General features: G+C 42.2%; 1 protein-coding gene across 4 annotated transcripts in view; it reads right to left on the reverse strand.

Annotated features, from left to right (window-relative positions):
• The window catches only part of NR3C2 (nuclear receptor subfamily 3 group C member 2), a 332,631-nt gene that overhangs the window by 3,070 nt on the left and 303,633 nt on the right, over positions 1-25,928 (reverse strand). The gene's annotated exons all lie outside the window — the stretch shown is intronic.

Consider the following 25,928-nt stretch of genomic DNA (forward strand, 5'->3'; position numbering starts at 1 on the left):
TCTCTGGGTGCCGGCTCAGGGCCTGCACGGCAGAGGCCCAGGACGGTGAGGGGCAGGGCCACAAAACCTTTGCAGGCATGTGTTCTGCTCCCTCTGGTCCTGGGTGGGCCCCGCCCCCTTCTTCCCTCCTCCAGCTTCTCACCCTGAGCTGCGGGCAGGGTTGAGACTTTTCAGTACCCACCCTGAGCTCTGTTAAGGTATAATTGATGTGTAACATTGTGTAAGATTAAGGTGTCCAATGGGTTGATTTGATACTTATATATTGCAAAATGATTAACACCTTCATCGTGTCACATAATTCCCATTTCTTTTTCTGTGGCGAGGATATTTAAGGTCTACTCACTTAGCAACTTTCAAGTACATAATACAGTATTAACTAAAATTACCACGCTCTACATTCCATCCCCAGAACTTATTTGCTCAGCACTGGAAGTTTGGGTCCTTTGACTAGCATCTCCTCATTTCCCCCATCCCCTGGTTATCACCATTCTACTCTCTATTTCTGTGAGTTTGGGCTTTTTTAGATTTCCTGTATGAGTGATATCGTACAGTATTATCATCTTTTCCTGACTTCACATAGCATACTGCTCTCAAGTTCCATCCATATTATCGCCAACGGCAGGACTTCCATCTTTCTCATGGCTGAATAACATTCCAGTGTGTGTGTGTGTGTGTGTGTGTGTGTGTGTGTTTCTTATCCATTCTCAACCACTTTCTATTTTAGCCTGATGGTGAGAGAGAGTGTAAGCAGCAAGGACAACCTCTGCGTCTACTTGCCTGTCCAGCTATTTCCCCTGCCTGATTGGCCCAAGGACCTTTTCCATCCTCCTGGACTTGAACAACTCCCATTTCTGTAAGTTAACAAAACAACCATCCACAAATGCAGTATATCATTAATTCGAAAAATAAGTTTTGGTTATTTCCCACTGTATTAAAGCAGACAATATTACATGCCATAAAAATCACTCTCGTCTTAATAAAATGATTCTGGTGAAAATACATCTGTAACTTTTCCTCAGAGTTTTTTTTAACTTAATTAGCAACCCTAAGGACAGTAAATAACTGCACAGTTAAAGGCCTTTAACACAAACCAGAAATCAAAAAAATGTCATCAGGAAAAATAGCCGGTGCTTCTGTTTGTGCCTGTATGTGCCCGCAGTCTTAAGAGGGGCATTTCCCTAAGTAGGTTCCAAGGACTGAGAACTTTGGTAAGTGTTCTTCATGCACAGAACACTGGGGCCAAACAAGCTGGAAAACAGCACAAGCCATTGTCCACTCTGGGCACGTTCACCTTGGCACCTGCCTTGTAGGCTGAGTCTCAGTTTCTACATCTGTAAAATGGGGTATATCTGCCTCACAGGGTTGTTTAAGAGGACTGAATGAGTGAACTGGGACAGAAGATGTCAGTTCTTAAAAATGTTGAGGGGTACTGCCGGTAAAACCCCCGATTCTGTCTTCCCGAGTGGTCCCAAACTCCTTCAAACATACATCATTTTTTCTCTATGGGACACAGTTTGCAAAATCTGCTCTGGGTCATCTTTGTGTAATTTGGTGTCCTTGGGTCCCCCTTCTATAAATCGAGGGACAGGAGAATTTTGTGTTTCACCTTTCCAGGACAGAGATTCTTAGAATTGAGATAGCAAATTTCTTTTTTCTTTCTTTCTTTTTTTTTTTAAGGTGGCGGGCTAGTGACCATGAAAGCTAAAAGCCATGCTGAGCCCCTGTCTCCGGATGTGGTGCCACGAATGAGTTGGCAGTTTCGACTGCAGGGCACACCTTTCAGTGGGCGGCGGTAGAGCTCTGTTCACCAGCTGCAGGCACAGAGAACCAAGTTTAAGTCCACCCTGATCTCTCCTCCTCCCTGTCCCCAACGGCCCTCTGTGTGGGGTGCCTGCAGGGCTGTAGAAGAGGATTTTAAAAAATGTTAACTTCCATATAAAATTGTACCAAAAAAAAAATAAAGGACCTAGGAATCAAGTTAACCAAGGAAGTGGAAAACCTATACTCTGAAAACCATAAAACACTGATGAAAAAAATGTAGACAACACAAACAAATGGGAAGGTATTTCATGCTCATGGACTGGAAGAAATATTGTTAAAATGTCTATACTACCAAAAGTCACCTACAGATTTAATGCAATCCCTATCAAAATACCAAAAGCATTTTTCACAGAAGTATAGTAATCCTAAAATTTGTATGGAACCACAAAAGACCCCAAGTGGCCAAAGCAATCTTGAAAAAGAACAAAGCTGGAGGCATCACAACTCTGAATTTCAAGATATACTACAGAGCTATAATAATCAAAACAAGTATGCTATTGGCACAAAAACAGACACACAGTTCAGTGGAATAAAGAGCCCAGAATTAGCCATGTTTATATGGTCAATTAACCTGTAAAAAGGAAGCAAGAATATACAACAGGGAACCACAGTCTGTTCAATAAGTGGTGCTGGGAAAACTGGACCACCTTCTTATACTATACATAAAAATGAACTGAAAATGGATTTAAGACCTAAATGTAGGACCTGAATATATAAAACTCCTAGAAGACGTAGGCAGTAACCTCTTTGACACTGGCCTTCACAACATTTTTCTAGATATGTCTCCTGAGGCAAGGGAAACAAAAAGCAAAAATAAACTATTGGGACTACATCAAAACAAAAAGTTTTTTTTTTTTTGCACAGAGAAGGAAACTATCAACAAAACTAAAAGACAACCTATTGAATATTTGCAAATCATAGATTGGATAATGAGTTAATATCCAAAATATATAAAGAACTCCTACAACAACCCCCAAAACCAAATAACCCAATTTAAAAAGGGGCACAAGACCTGAATAAACATTTCTTCAAAGAAGACATCCAAATGGCCAAGAGACACATGAAAAGATGCTCAACATCACTAATCATCAGGGAAATGCAAATCAAAACCACAGTGAGGTATCACCTTACACCTGTCAGAATGGCTAGAATCTAAAAGACAAGAAATAGTAAGTGTTGGCAAGGATGTGGAGAAAAAGGAACCTTCCTGCACTGTTGGTGGGAATGCAAACCGGTGCAGTGACTGTGGAAAACAGTATGGAGGTTTGTCAAAAAAATTTAAAAACAGAAATGCCATGTGATCCAGTAATTCCATTACTGGGTATTCACCTCCCCCAAATGAAAACACTAATTTGAAAAGATATATGCACTCCTATGTTTATTGCAGCATTATTTACAATAGCCAAGATATGGAAGCAACGCGAGTGTTCATACACACACACACACACACAATGGATTATACGTAAAGAAAGGATAAGCCATAAAAAAAGGACATGTGTATACACACACACAAAATGGAATATTAGCCATAAAAAAGGATTAAAATCTGGCCATTTGCAACAACATGGATGGAACTGGAGAGTATTATGCTAAGTGAAATAAGCCAGTCAGAGAGAGACAAATACCATATGACTTCACTCCTATGTGGAATCCATAAAACAGAACAAATGAATAAACAAAGAGCAGAAACAGAACCACAAATATAGAGAACTAATGGTTGCCAGAGGGGAGGTGGGTGGAGAGATGGGCAAAATGAAGAGGGGTGGGATACAGGCTCCCAGCTACGGAATGAAGTCACGCGGATGAAAGGCGCAGCACGGAGAATACAGCCCATATAGCGCTGTATGGTGACAGATGGTAGCTGTGTAGACTTGTCCAGTCACTATGCCGCACACCCGAAACTAATGTTAATAATGTGTGTCAACTATACTTCCATAAAATTTTAACCTGAGGGGGAGATATCTCGGTTTCTGGGCAATATCAACCCCCACGAGGCCAACTCTGCTTGGCTGCCACATCTTGTACTTCTCTGGGGTTGGCCCTAGTTCATGTCCAGAGATGAAGGCTCCCTGTCGTTGGGCCACAGGGCGCTGAGGGGAGGGCGGAGGTCCTCTGAGCCAGGAGCTGGGAAACCGTGGCAGACACAACAAAGCCTTGTTCTCAGGTATCTACGTTCTGTTCTACCGAGAGGAAACCACGAACGCAGTCAGGCGCCGCCAGCACAAGAAGGGCCAGAGGAGGTGCTATTTTCGGAAGGGTGGTCAGAGCGACAAGGCGGCTCCGGCTTATGAGCTGAAGGAGACGGAGCGGCGCTGTACGGCCGCCGGGGCGCGTGTGGGCTCACTCGGAGGGTTCAGGGCGGCACGCAGCTAGTGAAGCGGCCCCTGTCAGCTGACCGGCTGACGGCCGAAACAAGTTACCTGGCAGGGCCACTTAGGGATTTCTGTTTGTAAACGTGCCAGTTCCTGCACGTGAGGAGAGGTAAGGAGCAGAGTAAGTCAGGTCGTGAGCCTGAGGCGGCACACAGGAGCACCACGGGAGTCTGTCTGTGGGGACAGGTCCCAGGCCTGCTCATGGCCTCTGCACCGACCTTTAACCCCTCCATGAGCATCACCTAGGAGATGCTGGGGAGAGAGACCAGAGCCAAGGGCTCAGCTGTTTTCCCTGACAGGTTGGCTGAGGACAGGTGTCCCAGACTCTACTCACTAACCATGCATATTAAACTGGGCCTGGCGTTTCACACTCACCTCTGCTCCATGTTCCACAGACTGAGAAAGCAGTTCCTTTCCAGTCATGAGCAGACACCCAGGCTTCTGTTTACAGGAAATGCCTTGGCCGGCTGCAGAGGGACAAGGGCTCTCCTGGGGGCATGTGTGGTAGGCCTGGCAGCCTGGGACTGGACATTTGACCCTGCGAATACCTGGGGGTTAGGGGACTCCATCGCCACCAACCACTCTTAGGAAGGGGCTCACTCCTGTTGAGGTGGTCAAGATGCCGACAGGCTGGGAGGCCAAGGGGCCTCAGCAGCTACCAGAAAGTGCTGACTGCTTCAGGTGTCTGGCCGGCCCTCCCTTCCCTGGCTGAAAACCTCTGCAGGCCTCAACCCTGTGGCTGGTGAGGTTCAGGATGATTTGGGAGAATCAAAGACAGGTACCCCTGGTCACTGGGCACAGAGAATAGGGGCCACTCCGGTCCAGGCTGCAGGTTCTGCCTGCCGAGATCCCTCCTACTGCCCTCACCAGCCTTGGCTGGCTGCAGCCAGTGGGTCAGGGCCTTCAGGACCGGACCCACGGACCGCCGGCTCTTAGCACATGGCTGAGGTGGGCTGCTGCCACACAAGGGCACCACGTGGGTTGAAAAACACATGGCACTGGAAGGGCACAAGGAAGTGGGGACCGGGCTCTGGCAGCTGAGCAAGAGTCACACTGAACAACAAGGTGGGCAGGGATGCTGAGCTGTCAGAATGGACACCAGTTCACGAGCCAAACTGCTGTGTCACAGCGAGGTGTCTAGTGGTCACACTGCTCACATGTGCAGGCATCTCCTAGGTGTCACCTGGGTGTAATGCAGGGGTGCGCACTGAGGAAGATGCCAGGCAGGCCCCTGCCTGAGCCCAGAGGAGCCAGGAAACAAGGGTACAAACGAGTACCATGCCTGGGCCCTCCCCAGACACTGTCCACTGTCCCAGGTAGAGCATGTTGGTGGGGGTGGGGCAGGCGACAGTTGTCCCCTGGAAGGGGCCCTGGGTGTGGCTGTGCATCATTAAATGAACAGTATCCAGTCTGAATCCCAAACCACTATTCCCACTATGAAGCCAGAGAGCACTAGGGAAGAGCTCAGTTCATCACGGCCTGCTAGTGTTCTGGTACACGGTGTGGGGGGAGCCAGACCTTCACCAAAGCCGCCTTTAAAATGAAATTACTTCAGGACAGCTCTGCCTGGATGGATCGCCCTTCAGAGATAAGTCAGCAGTTCCCCTGGCTATCACCTGGCATGGAATGATTTCTCAGGAGTGTCACACTCTCTTTTCCAATAAGGTGAGTACTGGCTGCTTCTGCTTGTTTCCTGGGCTCCCCACTCCCTACAGTCACCCCTAGCCCCAGCCTACCTGGAGCCCCAGCCTGAAGGAAACTTCCTCTGCTCCCAACTTACAGATGCCACCTTTTGTCTAGTTGATAATTAGCCATGGAGTCAGGAGGCACCACGTTCTCTTTTTTCCTGGTAGTTTGCATCTCTTCTTGGTGTAACTTTTCCATTTGCAGGTCCCTAAGCAGTCTGCAAGCTCCTTGGGGGCAGGAATCACCTACTTACTCAGCCCCACGGTGTCCAGGAGAGGCCCCCTTCCCATTACTTCCGTGCAGCCCTGCTGAGGGCTACAGGGACCAGAGCTCCTGTTGTGGGGGCCTTGCTCCTGTGTTTCTCTGACTTCTTCCAAACTCTTAAGTGCTCAGAATTAACAGTATTTCCTTAGGGCAATGGGTTGCTGGTTTTAATCAATGAACCAAAACAAAAACTGGGCAATTTAGATGGGCATCTTCATTTTAGTGGTACTAAGTAGATAATGCAGAACTTCATACATAAAGCTAACCTCTTTCATCAGTACTCAAAGCTATCCCCTTTCATCTTCCCCTGTGATTCTGGGCAACTCATGTATGCTGGGTTTTACAACGTGACTTCATACGTATGCCACGCCATGGGTGCCATGAACCGCAATCACTGCTCATTAGGACAGGTGTGGGGAGGGGAGTCACAGCTAAAGAGATAGGAGCTCTACTACCCTGTTGGCCCATCAACATGAATGCATTAACTGCAATGAGACAAAAGGCCAGGCGCCTTAATATTGATCCCCACCAGCCTTTCCTGGTAAATACCAGGCTAGAGGGAGAGAGGCAAGAAGCTGCACTGTAATCCAAAATGAGTCTCACAATATTAGGAATCAGAGAAAATCCTATGCACTGACTTTTCATTCTATACAAAACCTATCTGTTGGGATCACAGAAGTTTAGCTAGATGCCCGGCATGATTTATCCCGCCTGAAGGGCCACAGCGATCAGGGCGGTAGAGGAGCTTGGCGAGATCTCAGTGCAACCGATGGCACTTTACTTGCACCGAACATGAAGCCGTCAGGCTCTCAGGCTCCGTGAGTGCCCTTCCCGCACCGAGTCATCGCCAGCCGCATGGCCACTCCTACCACGAGCAATGAATGGCCTCTCGGGGCACCGTGCAGGGAGCGTCTGGCACCACTGTCCGAAGGTGACACAGTCACTAGGTGGTGACGGGAACACCTGAACAACAGCCTCTCTGAAATAGGGTCCCACATATTTTCAACAGCATGTTCATTTCTTCTAAGTTATCTGCTGAATCCAGAACTCTCCCCCAATTAGGATCAAGTTTTTAGCCTGAAATGAGCATGGGGGGTTAAAGGTTTATTTTCAAAGATCAGAATTTTAGCCAGCCTGCAAAAGATACACAGCTTCACCTCTAAGTACTGTGACACTAACAGAAATGGCCAGCAACCATTTACTCCAGGTATTCCTGCAACAGCTTTGTGGATACTTAAAAAATGCTGCTCAGGGATTGTATAAGCAGTCTGGCCTTCATTCCAAACCCCAAGCTCCACCCAGCACAAATCCCTGTGGAAGACGGCTGCACATGCACAGGTGGGCCACGCAGGACTGTTTCTCTGGCTGGTGATGCCTCAGCGAAACACGATGGGAACATGGTACAAGAGTAACAATAGCAACCCAAATTTAGTAGCATTAGCTTCTATGCCCAGAAGACAATATAAGCTTTAACAATGCAGTTATAGTACTATTTACTTGTGGATTCCCTTTGAAAACCCAAGCCCCACAATGCCACTACTCTGCTGAGTGCTCTTGGTGGGCCTGCCTACAGGCTGCATTTGGGAGCAGTCCTGAAGGCCTCCTAGATCAGGAAGATACCATCAGGGAGTGACGTTAGCACACAGCAGCGGAAGGCATTCCTCCTTTCTGGTCCTCTTTTTCAATGAAGAATTCGTAGTCTATCCATGAACAAAAGTGCCTCTGTGGGAGCTGCAGGATCTGGCACCATATGCCAAGGAACCCAGGAGGGAGTCTGGCTCACCTGTGCAACTGGTTATGGGCACAGGCTGTAGAACCAGTGGAGCAGTGAGCCTGCCCCAACCTCTCTTGCCATAATCAGGAAAAAAACCTCAAGAGTGCTGACCTGGGCTGATACCCACAGACAAGAGAGAAACTGCTGAAGCTTAGCCCTTATAAAGAGAGATTCTAGCATGCCAATGGAGCAATAAAGAAGTTTGGACACAGCAGAGATGGTAAAAAGAACTTTACCAATGCTGTCCTCACCCCCACCAAGGAAACACTGCACTGGACTGAACTAGCAGGTGGCAGTGATCTCTCTCATGGAGGAAAAGAAGAGCAGTGAGTGAGTGTCCAGCTACCCCAGTGCTGTGGACCGCTGCTGGAGAAACCCGTTTCTATCCAGCAGCACCCAGAGTACTTACTTAGGCAGGATCTCCATGACTGGGAGGAAAGAGGAGATAAGAATACCAAACGACATTAAAGGGACTCAGGGCCTGCTGACTGTACTCAGCAGGAAGTTCAATAATAAGTCCCTGGGAGTACTACACCTGAGGATCTCCCTACAGGGCCTGTGGGCAACTCTAATGCCCCAAAGGCTGAATCTATACCTCCCTCCACTCTGTGGGTGGCTACCTGTGCACACTCCCGAGTGTGGTGGCAAGAGCAAGCTCCTTAGGAGTGTGCTCAAAAAACAGGCCAGAGTCTGTGGACGAGGGAGAAACTACAATCTTGAGCTATAGCACCGTCTTCTGGAAAATCAAACAAAGGTTTCCAATAGCCAGCCTGGTGAGCTTTAAGAACCAAAGATGTAAAAGCTTAAGAATTTTGCCACAAGAGGGAGCAAGAAGAGTGGAACAGGTGTATCCATACAAAGGCAGAGAAAACCCTAGATGGAAATAGCACCAATGAACCAAATACCCAACCTGAAGGCAATAATCAAAGATTTAAGGAGGTGGCTGCTACTTCAAATGTGAAAGCAGCAATGAAAAACTACAAAGAACATGAAAAATCAAGGAAATATGTCAATACCAAAAAATAATAATTCTTCAATAACAGAGCTCAAAGGCAAGGGGTTTTGGATAAAGAATTCAAAATCGGTGTTGAAACTTAATGAGCTACCAGAAAACCCTAAAGATAGTTGAAATCTCTCTCTCTCTCTCACACACACACACACACACACACACGCACACACAAATGTTCAAGATGAGATATTACCAAAGACACAGAAATCATAAAAAGGAACCAAGCAGAAATTCTGGAGCAGAAACTCAATAAATGAAATGAAAAACATAACAGAGTAGAGCAAATGGAAGATCGAATAAGTGAGTTAGAAGATAGAATTTTGAAATAACCAAGTTAGAGGAGAACAAAGACAAAAGAATGAAAAACTGTGAAGAAAGCCTACATGAGCTAATCTGTGGGGTTTCATCAAAAGAACATATGTTAGAATAATCCGGATTCCAAAAAGAAAAAAGAGGAGAAGGGGATAGAAAGCTTATTTAAAGAAATAATAGCGGAGAAGTTCCTAAGCATGCAGAGAGAATTAGACATTTAAGTTCACAGAATTATAGAATATCACCCTATTATCTCAATGCAAAAAGACCTTCTCCAAGACACATTATAATGAAACTATAAAAAAAAATAAAGAATTCCAAAAGCAACCAGGGGAAAAATATTGTAACCTACAAAGGAACCACCATTAGGCTGTCAGCAGATTTCTCAACAGAAACACTACAGGCCAGGTGAAAGGGGAATGACATATTCCAGGCACTGAAAGAAGAAAATTGTCAGCCAATAGTACTATACCCAGCATAGTTATCCTTCAGATGTGAAGAAGAAATAAAGACTTTCCTAGATAAACAAAAGCTGAAGGAGTTTTTCACCACTAAACCTGTTTTGTAAGAAATGCTGAAAGTTCTTCAGGCTAAAATAAACTGATACTAATAAGCAACATGAAAATACACAAAAGTATACAACACACTGGTAAAGGTAAATAGACTTTGGATGGTATGTTACAGTATAGTATAAATGTCAAAGAAAAAAAGTACTAAAAATAATTAGAGCCACTATAATTTAACTATAGCTACTATAATTTTATGTTATATAAATATACAACATAAAAAGAGGTAAATAATGACATCAGAAATATACAAGGGGGGAGTAAAGGCTGAAGCATCTATAGACAATTGAAGTTAAGTTGCTGTCAGCTTAAAATGGCCTGTTTTATCTATGAGATGTCTTATGTAAGCCTCATGGTAACCACCAAGCAAAACCCTAGCATAGATGCACGAAAGATAGAAAAGGGGGGAGCAGAGCATACCACCACAGAAAATCATTAATTTACCAAGTTAGGCAGAAATAGGAGACTATGCAAATACAAAATAATCAGACAACAGTAAGATGGCATTATAAGATCTTACATAGCAATAATGTAAATGGATTGAATTAACCAACCAGAAGGCATATTGGCTTGATGAATAAAAAATGACACATCTACATGCTGCCTACAAGAGACTCACTTCAGCTTTAAGAACACACATGGGCGCAGAGTGAAGAGAGAGAAGAAGATATTCCATGCCAGTGAAAATCAAAAGGAAATTAAGGGTAAGCTATACTTACATTAGACAAAACAGACTTGAAGCCAAAATCGTAACAAGAGACAAAGGTCAATATATAATGATAAAGGGGTCGATTCATCAAGAAGATATAACAGTCATACATACATACACACCCAATGTTGGAACACCTAAATATAATAAGCAAAATTAATAGATCTAAAGGAAGAAACAGACAACAATACAATAATAGTAGGGGACGTCTAATACTCCAATTTCAGCAATAGACAGATCATCCAGACAGAAAACCAACAAGTAAACTTTGGGCTTGAGCCACACATTAGGCCAAATGGATCTAACCAAAATTTTAGGACATTCCATCTAACAGAATAATACACATTCTTCTCATGTGCACATGGAACATTCTTCAGGATAGGCCACATGATAGAACAGAAGTCAAGTCTTGTGAATTTAAAATGACTGAAATCATACCAAGTATTCTTTCTGACTACAGTGATATGAAACCAGAATAACAAGAGGAAAGCTAAAATGTATGAAAAGCTACAAATCCATGAAAATTAAGTAACATACTCTTGAACAACCAATGGTTCAAAGAAGAAATCAAAAGGAAATAAAATATTTCAAAACAAATGAAAATGAAACACAATGTACCAAAACCTACAGGATGCTGCCAAAGCAGTTTTGAGAGGGAAGTTTATAGTAATAAATGCATATATTAAAATAAAGGGATCTCAAACAACCTCACTTTATATTTTCTTTTTCTAGAAAAAGAAGAACTAAGCTCCAAGTCAGCAAAAGGAAATAAGTCACGAAGATCAGAATGGAAATAAGTGAAAGAGAGACAAGAAAAATAACAGAAAAAAATCAGTGAAACTAAGCTGGTTTTTCAAAAAGATAAAATTGACAAACCTATAGCTAGACTAAAAGGACAAAAAGAGGACTCAAATAAATAAAACCAGAAATGGAAGAGGTGACATTACAAGTGATACTACAGAAATAAAAAGGCTCATAAGAAACTACTATGGACAAATTATATGCTAACAAATTGGATAATCTGGAAGAAATGATAAATTCTTGGAAACCTACAACCTGCCAAGAATGAATGAGGAAGAAATAGAAAATATGAACAGACCAATACTACATAAGGTGATTTGATCAGTAATTAAAAAGCTCCAAACACTGAAAACTCCAGGACCATATGTCTTCACTGATGAAATCTGCCAAACATTTAAAGAAGAATTAATGTCAACATGTTTCCACCCTTCTCAAGCTCTTCTCAAACTGAAGAAGAAGGAACACTTCTGAACTCATTTTATGAGAGCAGCATTACCCTGATACCAAAGCGAGATAAGGACACTAGAAGAAAACTATAGACTAATATCCCTGATGCATACAGATTCAAAATTCTCAACAAAATAAAATCAAGCCAAATTCAGCAACGTATTAAAAGGATTTCACACCATGACCAAGTGGGATTTATTCCAGGAATGCAAGGATGGTTCAATATACATAAATCAATAAATGTGATATACTACATTAATAGAAAAATAAAAATCATGACCATTTTAAAAAGCTGCAGAATAAACATCTGACAAAATACAACACACTTTCATGATTAAAAACCCTCAACAAATTGGTTATATAAGGAATATACCTTAACATAGTAAAGGCCACATATGACAAACCCACAGCTAACATAATAGTGAAAAATTGAAAGCTTTTCCTCTAAGATGAGGAATAAGGCAAGAGTGCCCTCTTTTATTCAACACAGTGCTGAAAGTCCTGGCTATAGCAATTAGGAAAGATAAGGAAATAAAAGGCATCCAAACCCGAGAGAAAGAAGTAAAATTGTTATTTGCAGATGATATGATCTTATATAGAGAAACCCAAACCGAATCAATGAATTCAGTAAAGTTGCAGGAGATAAATTCAGCCTATAGAAATTAGTTGTATTTCTACACACTAACAACAAAACATTTGAAAAAAATAAAACTATCCCATTCATGATAGCATTCAAGCAATAAAATAATCAGGACTAAGTTTAACCAAGGAAATGAAAGATCTGTACAATGAAAACTATAAGACATTGATGAAAGTAACTGAAGAAGATACAAACAAATGGAAAGATATCCTGGGTCCATGGATCAGAAGACTTAACATTATTAAAATGTCCTTACTACTCAAAGCCATTTCTAGATTCAACACAATTGCTATCAAAACCTTAACAGCATTTTAAACAGAAATTTAAAAAAAAATCCTAAAATTTGTATGAAACCATAGAAGACTCTGAATAGCAAAGCAATCATGAGAAAGAAGAAATCTGGAAGCATTATATTTCCTTATTTCAAACTATACCACAGAGATACATAGTAATTTAAATTTGGCTGTCATTAAAATAGGCACAGAGCAATGGAACAGGGAGCCCAGAAGTAAACCCCAACATTAACAGTCACCTAATATTTGACAAGGGAGCCAAGGACACTCAATAGGAAGGGATGGTGTCTATAATAAATGGTGCTGAGAAAACTGGACCACTATCCTATATCATACACAAAAGTTAACTTGAAATGGACTGAAGACTTAAATATACAACCTGATACCATAAAACTCCTAGGAAAAAAACACAGGAAAGAAGCTCCCTGACATTAGTCTTGGCAATGGGATTTTAGATACGACACAAAAAGCACAAGCAACAAAAGCAAAATTCAACAAGTGGGACTACATAAAACTGAAAAGCTTCTGCATAGCAAAGGAAACAATCAAAAAAGAGAAAAGGCACTTACTGAATGGGAGAAAAATATTTACAAATCATATACCAGAGAAGGGGTTGCTATCCAAAATATATAAAGAACTCATCCATCTCAATAACAAAAAAACAACCCAATTAAAACAAAACTAAAAACAAAAGCCAAACACACACACACACACACACACACACACACACACACACACACACAAACATGAGCACAGGAACTAAACAGACATTTTCCAAAGAAGACAGCCAAATGGTCAACAGGTATGTGAAAAGATGCTCAGCATCACTTAATATCAGGAACATGCAAATCAAAACCACAATAACACCACACACCTGTTAGAATGGTTGTCATCAAGAAGGCAAGAGATAATAAGTGTTGGCCAGGATGTGGAGAAAAGGGAACACTTGTACCTGTTGATGGGAGTGCAAAGTTGTTCAGCCACTATGGTAAAAAGTATGGAGGCTCCTCATAACTTTAAAAATGTAACTACCGTATGATCCAACAATTCTACTCCTGGGTATATAATCCAAAGGAAATGAAAACAGGATATGGAAGAGATATCTGCACTCCCATGTGCACTGCAGCATTATTCACAATAGCCAAGACATGGAAACAACTTGTGTCTTTCAATGGATGGATAAAGAAGATGTGAGATATATAGTTATATATATATAACCATACACACACACACACACACACACACACACACACACACACACACACACACACACAGAGGGATATTATTCAGACATAAGAAAGAAGGAGATCTTGCCACTGGTAATAACAGATGGCCCATAAGGGCATTATGCTAAGTGGAACAAGGCAGACAGAGAAAGACAAATGCCATATTATTTCACTTAGCTGTTAAATCTGAAAAAGCCAAACTTGATGGCAACTTAGGAGGATCCTGAATTCACCTCCTCTCATGGACATACCAAAGTCTACACCTACATATAAAGCAATTCCTCCTGAAGAGCTGTGGGCTGATTGAACAGCTTTTGCACAATAAAGCACTGTGGGGCCATACAGAGAATGGCAGTAGAGATGGAGACATGGTAGTGATGGGAACCCCACCCTCAACATGGTAACCTGCAGTAGGGAGAAACATCACAGATGGGCAATGTACAGATTCACCTGACCTGGGGCACTGCAAAAAACCATCAGTTTAAAGGGCAACTAGACTGCAAGTGAAGGAAACCCATTTACTAACCTTGAGTGTTTGCCAAATGGTGGGGCAATTTCTCTCTGTCTAGGGTCAACAGTGCTGGCAAGAACCTCTCCACTTTGATAGCACAGACAGGAACATGGAGCAGGTGCTCTAGCCAGCCTGCTGCCTCAGCAAGCCCTAAGCCTCTAGCCCACACCAGCTCCAGTCACTCCATCAAGGCTGCCCCAGCATGGCACACATTGGGAAACCTAAGGCTACGTTTGCTTCAGCTCCAGCCATCCCCCCAGGGCAGCTCTGGTGCTCTGTCAGGGTGTCCCCTGTGCAAAATGCCCTGGTCCATGCCTGCCCTAGCTCAAGCCATCCACCAGAGTGACCCTGGCATGGAGCAACCCGGGACCTACTGGTCCATGTCCACTTCATCCACACCCCAATTGTCCAGTGCCAGCCCTGGCATGAAGCACCCATCTCATCTCCAGCTATTCCTCCAGGGTGCCCCCTATGCAGAGCATGCTGGCCCGTACCCACTTCAGCTCCAGCCATCCTGCTAGCATGGCTCTGGTGTGGAGCACCCCCATATCCTCCAGCCTGCACTGACTACGGTTCCAGCAGTCTCAGCAAGGTGGCCCAGGCACAGAGCAGCCTGGGACACTCCCAGAGCACCCTGGGACCTCCCAGCCTGTGCCACCTACAGCTCCAGCCAGTCAGCCTAAGCCACCAGGCATACATGGTCTACACAGGGGACATTCCTATTCATATTCAAGGCTACTCCTTCAAGACTGGGAGAGGTAGTTGTTTTACCTAATAAACACAAAAAGTCAAACAAAATGAGATGGAGGAATATGCCCCAAACTAAAGAATAAGACAAAACTTCAAAAAAAAGAACTAAATGAAACAGAGATAAGCAATCTACCTGATGAACAGTTCAAAGTAATGGTCATAAAGATGCTTACTGGACTTGAAGAAAGAGTGGATGAACTTGGGGAGAACATCAACACAGATGGAAAATTAAAAAAAAAAAATCAGAGTTGAAGAATATAATAACTTAAATGAAAAAGACACTAGAGGGAATCAACAGCAGATTAGCCAACATATGTAGAACAGATCAGCTTCTGGAAGACAGGGTAATGGAGAACACCCAAGTTGAAAAAAAAAAGTGAGAATAGGTTACGGGACCTCTGGAACAACATCAAGCATACTAACATTTGCATAATAGGGATCCCAGAAGGAAGAAAGAGAGAGAAAGGGGCAGAAAGCTTATCTGAAGAAATAACAGCTGAGAACTTTCCTAATCTGGAGAAGGAAACAGATATCCAGGTCTAGGAAGCACAGAGAGCACCAAACAAGATGAACCCAAAGAAGTCCACACCAAGATACATAATTAAAATGGCAAAAATTGGGGCACCTGGGTGGCTCAGTTGGTTGAGCATCCAACTCTTGATTTCGGTTCAGGTCATGATCTCAAGGTCCTAGGATCAAGCTTCATATTGGGCTCTGTGCTCAGTGGGGAATCTGCTTGAGGATTCTCTCTCTCCCCCTCCTTCTGCCCTCCCCCGGCGCTCTCTCTCTCTCAAATAAATAAATAAATCTTAAAAAAATAGCAAAAATTAAAGATAAAGAGGGAATCTTAAAAGGAGCAAGAGAAAAGCAACTAGTTACATACCAGGGAAATCCCATAAGGCCATCAGATTTTGTAGCAGAAACTTTACAGGTCAGAAGAGAGTGGCCTGATATATTTGAAGTACTGAAAGGAAAATACCAAAAGTACTCTACCTAGCAAGATTATCATTCAGAGTTGATGGAGAGAAAAAAAATTTCTCAAACAAAAGCTCAAGGAGTTCTTCACCACTAAACCGATGTTAAAAGGACTTCTTAAAGCAGAAAAGGAAAGGCTGTAAGTAGAAGAAAATTATGAAAGGAAAAAATTTCATTGGTAAAGGCAAACATATAGTAAAAAGGGTAGATCAATCACTTGTAAAGCTAGTATGAAGGTTAAAAGAAAAAAGTAGTAAATCAATTATATCTAAAAATTCAGTTAAGGATTCACAAGCTTTATAAAAAGATGTAAAATATGACATCTGATACATAAAACATGGAGGGGAGGAGTAAAAATGTAGTGCTTTTAGAATGTGTTCAAACTAAAGCAACCACCAACACAGACTGCTATATAATTGGGATGTTACGTATGAACCTCACGGTAACCACAAACCTATAAAGATACACAAAAATAAAGAGAAAGGAATATAAACTCAACACTAAGGGAAGTCCTCAATCACAAGGGAAGAGAGCAAGAGAAGAAAAAAGGAATAGAGAACTACAAAAAACAAAAACAAGAAAAGCCCAACTCATAGAAACAGAGAATCGAATGGTGGTTACCAGAGGTTGGGAGAATAGAGGAGATGACAGAGGCTACAAAATTGCAACCAGTAAGTAAGGCCTAGAAATCTAATGCACTGGATTCACCTGTGTCCCTGAAGCACGAGACAGGGCTCAATGGGGCTGCTTGCTCTCATGTGCACTCTGCCTGCAATTCTAGGTAAGGGGACCCCCCCACCATGAGGGTGGCCAAAGCCAGGGCCCCAAGCCAGGATGGGCACCTCTGGCTCTGCCTCCAGAGAAGCCTGGCTACCTGAAGAAGTGAGGGAGGCAGGGTTGTCCTGTGTGGCCTCACAGGGACAGTTCCAGAGTCTAGGCTGGTGCAGGCGTGGGCATTCTGGGCCGGACCAGGTGCCCAGGAGGAAGGGGCTGGCTTCTGAGGTGGGAAGTAGAAGCTGCTCCACATCTTATGAAAAACCAAGAGCATTTCTGAAACTCTGTTATCTGAGGCTACTTTTTAATTTGTCTTCATTATCATTTTTTTATCAAATTCAGTAGCAATCCTTGATCTCTAGTCAGTGATGAATATTAAATCTTCTAAATATGTTGTTTGGATGCTGTGCTAAGACAGGTTCAATATCCTTCCAATTTTTTTTTTGTACTTAAATTTATTTAATTTCCAGCCTGTTTAAGTTTCCTTGTGTTACAAGCCTCATTCTGGATCACAGCTCCGCCTTCTTGTGAATAAGGTCTATTGTACATGTGAAAAACACAAAGAAAAATGACACAATGGAAACAGAAAGTAGAGCCTAAAGATAAAGGGATAATTAGAACATTGCCGAACAAAGGGAATCTAAGGGAAGGGTTGTGTTTGAAATGCACTGGCATGTTACTGTATATAGAGGTATGAACTTTTCTTAATTTTGTTTTCAATATTTCCTAGATCCTTCTTGCCAAGGTACTCTGTACTGAGCAACGTAAAAATCTAAACCAATTCATGTTGGTAAGTTACCAAATTTTATATCAGGCTAACTCAAGATTAAGCAGTTTTTCTAAAGAAAAGGAATATTAAGCAACAAGGAGCAGACCCCACTGGGCAGGGGCAGCCTCTTCTGATCCAACCAAGGACACTTGAGACCAAGGGGTCTCATCTATTTTCCTGTTCCACTGAATGAATCAGGGGTTGGCAAACTATGGCTTGCAGGCCAAATCTGGCCTAATAACTGTTTTTATATGTTTTTTTTAATTTGGTTTTTAATACTTTTAAAAGATTGAAAAAAAATCAAAAGAGGAGTATTTTGTGACATGTGAAAATTATATAAATAGCAATTTCACTATTTTTACTAGAACACAGCCAGGCTTACTCGTTTACGTCGTCCCTACAGCTGCTCTCCTGATACAACGGCAGCGCCAGGTAGCTGCAGCAGGACTGTGGCGCCCACAACGCCTACGGTACTTACCATCTGGCTCTTTACAGAAAAAGCTTGCCGGCCCTGGACTGGAAGGCACGCCAGGGATTTAGTAACAGTTTATGGGAGAACAGGTTTTGGTTGGTTGTTAAAATATATAAATCAAATATAAGATGTCTCCTGATTTCAGAAATATTGAAATGTGAAAAAAAAAGTCTGTGAACCAAGCAATATGGCTGGTAGCTAGAGCCGGCTTTTTAAGTATTATAGAGATTCTCTGCGCCTTTAGGAAATGCTTTCCAAAGAATTTTTGTACATCATTGTCCAGAGTAAAGGCTTCAGAATTTGTCATTTGAATGGAGAATTGCAGAGACCCTTGTCTTGCATTTCTGGCTGTTCTTTCAGGAGTCATTTCCCTTTGAGCCTAGAGTCCCTGTAGGTTACATACATTTACAGTTGTCATTATGCATGGTAGTTCCATTCTATTATGTCATGGAGAACAGAATTAGCAGATACCGAATCCTTGTTCCTAGGGAAAATACAGGGTTAGGTATCCATGAATTGCTGGTCACATTATCAGCGATGAATACACCATCTTGTTTTATGTGTTTCTGTTTCAAGACGCCTTATTTAATGTATATTGCTGATTCTTTAATACTGAACTCATGGCCAACAGCACTATAACTCATGCCTGAATGAAGTTTACTGAACACAATTATTTTCTCCATAAGGCACATCAACAGCCTTCCTTCTGCTTGGAAACATGAGACAGTGCATAAGCACTACATTTGGGGACCACTGTGAACAGCAGAATCACCAACAAAAATGCAAAAACTGTGTCACTAAGAGATCCTGAAAAGGACACTTAATTTACTGTACGAGAGCGGAAACAAGAAGGCAGAACATCGCCTTGTTTGACCTTCGTTGGGAACACACACATTTTTACTGCTTGGTGCACATCTGTGAATGACTGCAAAAGGGCCATATTGATTCTGTGGTTACAAATATATTTTAGCCAGTAGGAGAATTTATAAATACAGTATCTACAAATAATGAGTATCAACTATGTTTGGAATCATAGTCACTTTCTAGTTCCTTTAACCATGACCTTTTAAACAAAATTGATCAACCAGCATCTTCTGAGTCTTTGCAATCTCAGTTATTTAAAATGATCTGCCCTAGTCTGAAAGAGCCCTGGTTATAACAGTCCTCTTTTCTACCGCTGAACGACATCTCTCTCCTTTCTGAAATTTCTCCACTCTTTCTTTTTGTATCAAGTTAGGCCTGAGTTGTTCAAGGCTCCTTTTCAGTGTATGGATGAATCTCTTATTTCCTTCAATTCTCCTACCCTGCTTCACTTAGCTTTCTGCCTTTCATATCCTCCGCTGCCTCCTTTCAAAGACACATCTGCCCAGTGCATTGCAAGCTGCAAAGGGCTCCTCCCCACACTCATCATCGCCTCTGACCAACACCATCTGAGATGGGCGATACTGTGCCTAGGAGAGGCAGCATTAGCTGTGGGGCTCCTTGTTCAAAGTTTGCTACAGATTTCAAGATGGTGAGAGCAAAACATGAAGCCAAGAGTGGGACCCTTCTCTGTGTGGGCCCCTGAAGGATCCCTCACCCACCAGAGGCAACAGAGCTAACCAAGGGCAGGGCTGGCTCTGCACTGATGTATCTCACACGCACCCCCGCCTTCTGGTCCTGCCCTCACTTACGAACCTGGGAAAGTGTACTTCATCGGTCTCTGTTTTTTTCTTTTTCCTCTGTAAAAAGGTAAAAGAGTAAATATTACTTTTATTCCCTTTTTATAGAGAAAGGAATTAAGATGAGGTGATTAAGTGTAAACAATAGTATTTACTCATCCTTGCCTCATGGAGTTATTAGGAGGATTTAATGAAAGGACTTAAGAAAGAAAGGCACTAGGTAAATCCCAGGTATTATATTGTTATTTTGTATTGTAAGAAGGGGGATTTAGTCTGTGTAAGAGGGGGGTTTTATTGACACAGGTGTTAGACAATGAGATAGTTTTCCAAAATCTTCCCTAGATATATTTTAGATTAAGAAAAGATTCCTATGTGTCTGGTTAGATTTTGATGAGATCTTCTATGAACATGACTTCCAGGATCCTCAGTGGTTCTTTCTACCTGATATTTTGTTTTTGTTTTTAGTTTTTCAGAAAGCTCACCTTATAGCATCATAAGTCTTACAGAATCGGGTGGGAATGGAATGCACAATTCTTTTATACCTCCCCAAACAAGGCAAATTCCTAGGTTCCCTCCAGCAACCTTTCAAAACTAGCTGTGAACAGTGGCACATGTTCTATGGGTATGCAACTTTTAAAATGTTAATTAATGAAGCCAAAGAAGTAGTTATTACAAGAAAATATGCCTTCTCCACTTTTCTTTAAATAAATTAGGATTAGACACAACTTTTAATTTTTCCAGTTAAGGATTAAAAGAAACAAACTACTGTCTGTTATCATTATAAGTTCATAAGGGAAAGATTTTGACACCAAAACAGATAAACAAAACCCGTGGAATGAAAGAAAATACTTAGAAGTCATGTATCTGATACGGGGTTAATATTCAGAATATATAAAGAACTTGTACAACTCAACAACTACAACAAAAAACTGGTCTGAAAATGGGCAAAGGGGGGCGCCTGGGTGGCTCAGTTGGTTGAGCATCCAACTCTTGATTTCAGCTCAGGTCATAACCTGAGGGTAGCGGGACTGAGCCTCCGTTGGGGCTCCGCACTCACTGGGGAGTCTACTTAGGATTCTCTCTCTTTCTCTCCCTCTGTCCCCTCCCCCCACTCACAGTCTTTCTCTCTCTCTCTCTCTAAAATAGATGAATAAATTAAAAAAAAATGGGCAAAGGACTTGAATAGACAACTCTCCAGGGAAGAAATACAAATGACCAATAAACACATGAAAGATGCTCAACATCACTGATCACTAGGGAAATTCAAATCAAAACCACACGATAACACCCTCACATCAGTTAGAATGGCCATCATCCAAAACAAAACAAAAACTCAATAACAGCAAATAACAGGTGCTGGTGAAGCTGTAGAAAAATTGGAACCCTTGTGCTCAGCTGGTGGGAATGTAAAAAACAGTGAAAAAAAGTTTGGGGGTTCCTCAATAAATTACACATAGAATTATCATATGATCTAGCAATTCTACTTCTAGGAACACACCCAGAGAACTGAAAGTAGGGTCTTGAAGAGAGATCTGCACACTCATGTTCATGTAGCATTCTTTACAATAGCCAAGAGGTGGAGGCAACTCAAGTATCCGTCAACAGATGAACGGATACACGAAGTGTGGTATACACATACACGGAATATTACTCAGCTTTAAAATGGAAGGAAATTCTGGGCGGAGCGAGATGGCGGAGGAGTAGGAGACCTGGATTTTGTCTGGTCTCAGGAATTCAGCTGAATAGGGATCAAACCATTCTGAACACCTACGAACTCAACAGGAGATCGAAGAAAAGAATAGCAACAACTCTCTGAACAGAAAAGCGACCACTTTCTGGAAGGTAGGACGTGCGGAGAAGTGAATCCGAGGTGATATTCGGAAGGATAGACGGCGGGGCAGGGGGCCTCCGTCGGCCGCTTCTGGCAAGTGATAGAGCCGCGGAGCACAAAATCGGACCTTTTAGAAGCCGGCTCCGCTGAGGGACGTCAGTCCAGTGGCTAAGCTGGGGGTGGAACCCTTGCGGGACAGTGTGGTCTCAGGACCCTCGGGGTCACAGAAAGACCGGGGGTGCCTGAGTGCAGCAGAGCTCCCAGGTATCGGAGCAGGGAAGCCAGCTGCAGAGACGGAGCCGAGGTGTGGGCTCTCAGCTCGGGGTTGCCATAAACTGTGATCCGCGGCCCAGTCGGGCCACTGCTCCTCCAGCAGGGACCCAAGAAGCAGCAGAGCCAGGGAGACTCCCCTTCCTCCCCCGGGAGGAGCGGCGCGGGAACGCACTGCAGGGATCTGCTGGGTTTGGAGACTCCACACGGGGTTGGGTGCCAGAGATAGAAACACTCGATCAGGTGAGCACGGAGTGCGGCCGGAGACCAGGGAGATGGGAGTGACTGCTTTTCTCTGGGGGGCACACTGAGGAGCGGGGCCCCGAGTTCTCGGCTCCACCGGGTGGAGATAGGGAGGCCCCCATTTTTACTCTGGTCCTCCAAAGCTGTACCGAGAGCTTGCAGGGAACAAAAGCTCCTGAGAGCAAACCCGAGCAGATTGCTTAGCCTGGACCGACAAGGGCAGGGCAATTCCAGCTCCGGCAAAGACATTTGGAAACCACGGCAACAGGCCCCTCCCCCAGAAGACCAGCAAGAACAGCCAGCAAGCCAAGACCAAGTTTACTGATCAAGGAGAATGGGAGAACTCCAGCGCTAGGGGAATACTGCACATAGAATTCATGGCTTTTTTACCATGATTCATTAGTTTTTCAAAGTTAATTTTTTTTAACTTTTTTTAATTTTTCTTTTTCCCTTTTTCAACCAACATCTTATCAATCCCTTTTTAAAAAAAAACATTTTTTATTTTTCATTTTTAGAGTCATATTTTATACCTTCAGAGCACTTACCCTTATTTTTGGCATATATATAAATAAGTTGTTCTCTCTTTAAAATTTTGAGATACAGTTTCTTCTAACAGATCAAAATATACCCTAAATCACTAGTGTATGGCTTTGTTCTAGCCTGATCACATTCTCTCCCTTTTTTTCTAAATCTTTCTTTTTTCAAACAACTTATCAATTCCTTTTATAAAATCTTTTATAATTTTTTCTTTACAGTCATCTTCTGTCCCTTCATTGTATCAACCCTTATTTTGTACATATATAAGTATTTCTTCCTTTAAAATTTTAGGAGGCACTTTCTTCTAACAGACCAAAATACGCCCAAAATCTAGTGTGTGGCACTGATCTATGCACTAGCCTGATCATATTTGATCATATTCTGCTTTTTTTTGTTTTGTTCTGTTTTTGTTTTTATCTTTTTCTTTTTTCTTTTTCTTTCTCTTTCTTTTTTCTTTCTTTCCCTTTCTTTTCCCCTGGTTTCAGGTCTTTTCTCATTTGTATAGAGTATATTTGCAGGGGACGTTGTTAACCTGTTAGCATTTTGTTCTCTCATTCATCTGTTCTCCTCTGGACAAAATGACAAGATGAAAAAAATCACCTCAGCAAAAAGAACAAGAGGTAGTACCATCTGCCAGGGACCTACTCAATATGGACATTAGTACGATGTCGGACCTAGAGTTCAGAATCATGACTTTAAAGATACTAGCTGGGCTTGAAAAAAGCGTGGAAGTTATTAGAGAAACCCTTTCTGGAGAAATAAAAGAACTAAAATCTAACCAAGTCGAAATCAAAAGGCTATTAATGAAGTGCAATAAAAAATGGGGGCACTAACTGCTAGGATAAATGAGGTAGAAGAGAGAATCAGCAATACAGAAGACCAAATGATGGAAAATAAAGAGGCTGAGAAAAAGAGAGAGAAACTACAGGATCACGAGGGCAGAATTCGAGAGATAAGCGATATGATAAGACGAAACAACATGAGAATAATTGGGATCCCAGAAGAAGAAGAAAGAGAGAGAGGGGGGCAGAAGGTATAGTGGAGCAAATTATAGCAGAGAACTTCCCTAATGTGAGGAAGGAAACAGGCATCAAAATCCAGGAGGCACAGAGAACCCCTCTCAAAATCAATAAAAATAGGTCAACACCCCGACATCTAATAGTAAAACTTACAAGTCTCAGAGACAAAGAGAAAATCCTGAAAGCAACCTGGGAGAAGAGATATGTAACCTACAATGGTAGAAACATTAGATTAGCAACAGACCTATCCACAGAGACCTGGCAGGCCAGAAAGGACTGGTATATCTTCAGAGCACTAAACGAGAAAAATATGCAGCCAAGAATACTATATCCAGCTAGGCTGTCATTGAAAATAGAAGGAGAGATCAAAAGCTTCCAGGACAAACAAAAACTAAAGGAATTTGCAAACACGAAACCAGCCCTACAAGAAATATTGAAAGGGGTCCTCTAAGAAAAGAGAGAGCCTAAAAGCAGCATAGATCAGAAAGGAACACAGACAATATACAGTAACAATCATCTTACAGGCAATACAATGGCACTAAATTCATACCTTTCAATAGTTACCCTGAATGTAAATGGGCTCAATGCCCCAATCAAAAGACACAGGCTATCAGATTGGATTAAAAAACAAGACCTATCAATACGCTGTCTGCTGGAGACTCATTTTAGACCCAAAGACACCCCCACACCGAAAGTGAAGGGGTGGAAAACCATTTACCATGCTAATGGACACCAAAAGAAAGCTGGGGTGGCAATCCTTATATCAGACAAATTAGATTTTAAAACAAAGACTGTAATAAGAGATGAAGAAGGACACTATATCCTACTTAAAGGGTCTATCCAACAAGAAGATCTAACAATTGTAAATATCTATGCCCCTAACATGGGAGCAGCCAATTATATAAGGCAATTAATAACAAAAGCAAAGAAACACATGGACAACAATACAATAATAGTGGGGGACTTTAACGCCCCCCTGACTGAAATGCACAGATCATCTAAGCAAAAGATCAACACAGAAATAAAGAATTTAAATGAAACACTGGACCAAACAGACTTCACAGACATATTCAGAACATTCCATCCCAAAGCAACGGAATACACATTCTTCTCTAGTCCCATGGAACACTGTCCAGAATTGATCACATCCTAGGTCACAAATCAGGTCTCAACCGGTACCAAAAGATTGGGATTATTCCCTGCATATTTTTAGACCACAATGCTTTGAAACTAGAACTCAATCACAAGAGGAAAGTCGGAAAGAACTCAAATACATGGAGGCTAAAGAGCATCCTACTAAAGAATGAATGGGTCAACCAGGAAATTAAAGAAGAATTAAAAAAAATTCATGGAAACCAATGAAAATGAAAACACAACTGTTCAAAATCTTTGGGATACAGCAAAGGCGGTCCTAAGAGGAAAGTATATAGCAATACAAGCCTTTCTCAAGAAACAAGAAAGGTCTCAAATACACAACCTAACCCTACACCTAAAGGAGCTGGAGAAAGAACAGCAAATAAAGCCTAACCCCAGCAGGAGAAGAGAAATAATAAAGATCAGAGCAGAAATCAATGAAATAGACACCAAAAGAACAGTAGAACAGATCAACGAAACTAGGAGCTGGTTCTTTGAAAGAGTTAACAAGATTGATAAACCCCTGGCCAGACTTATCAAAAAGAAAAGAGAAATGACCCAAATCAACAAAATCATGAATGAAAGAGGAGAGATCAAACCAACACCAAAGAAATAAAAACAATTATAAGAACATATTAGGAGCAACTCTATGCCAGCAAATTAGATAACCTGGAAGAAATGGGTGCATTCCTAGAGATGTACCAACTACCAAAACTGAACCAGGAAGAAATAGAAAACCTGAACAGACCTATAACCACTAAGGAAATTGAAGCAGTCATCAAAAATCTCCCAACAAACAAAAGCCCAGGGCCAGATGGCTTCCCAGGGGAATTCTACCAAACATTTCAAGAAGAATTAAGACCTATTCTCCTGAAACTGTTCCAAAAAATAGAAATGGAAGGAAAACTTCCAAACTCATTTTATGAGGCCAGCATTACCTTGATCCCCAAACCAGACAAAGACCCCCTCAAAAAGGAGAATTACAGACCAATATCCTTGATGAACATGGATGCAAAAATTCTCACCAAACTACTAGCCGATAGGATCCAACAGTACATTAAA

The sequence above is a fragment of the Zalophus californianus genome, chromosome 2 (genome assembly GCF_009762305.2).
Source record: "Zalophus californianus isolate mZalCal1 chromosome 2, mZalCal1.pri.v2, whole genome shotgun sequence".
Classification (NCBI taxonomy): domain Eukaryota; kingdom Metazoa; phylum Chordata; class Mammalia; order Carnivora; family Otariidae; genus Zalophus; species Zalophus californianus.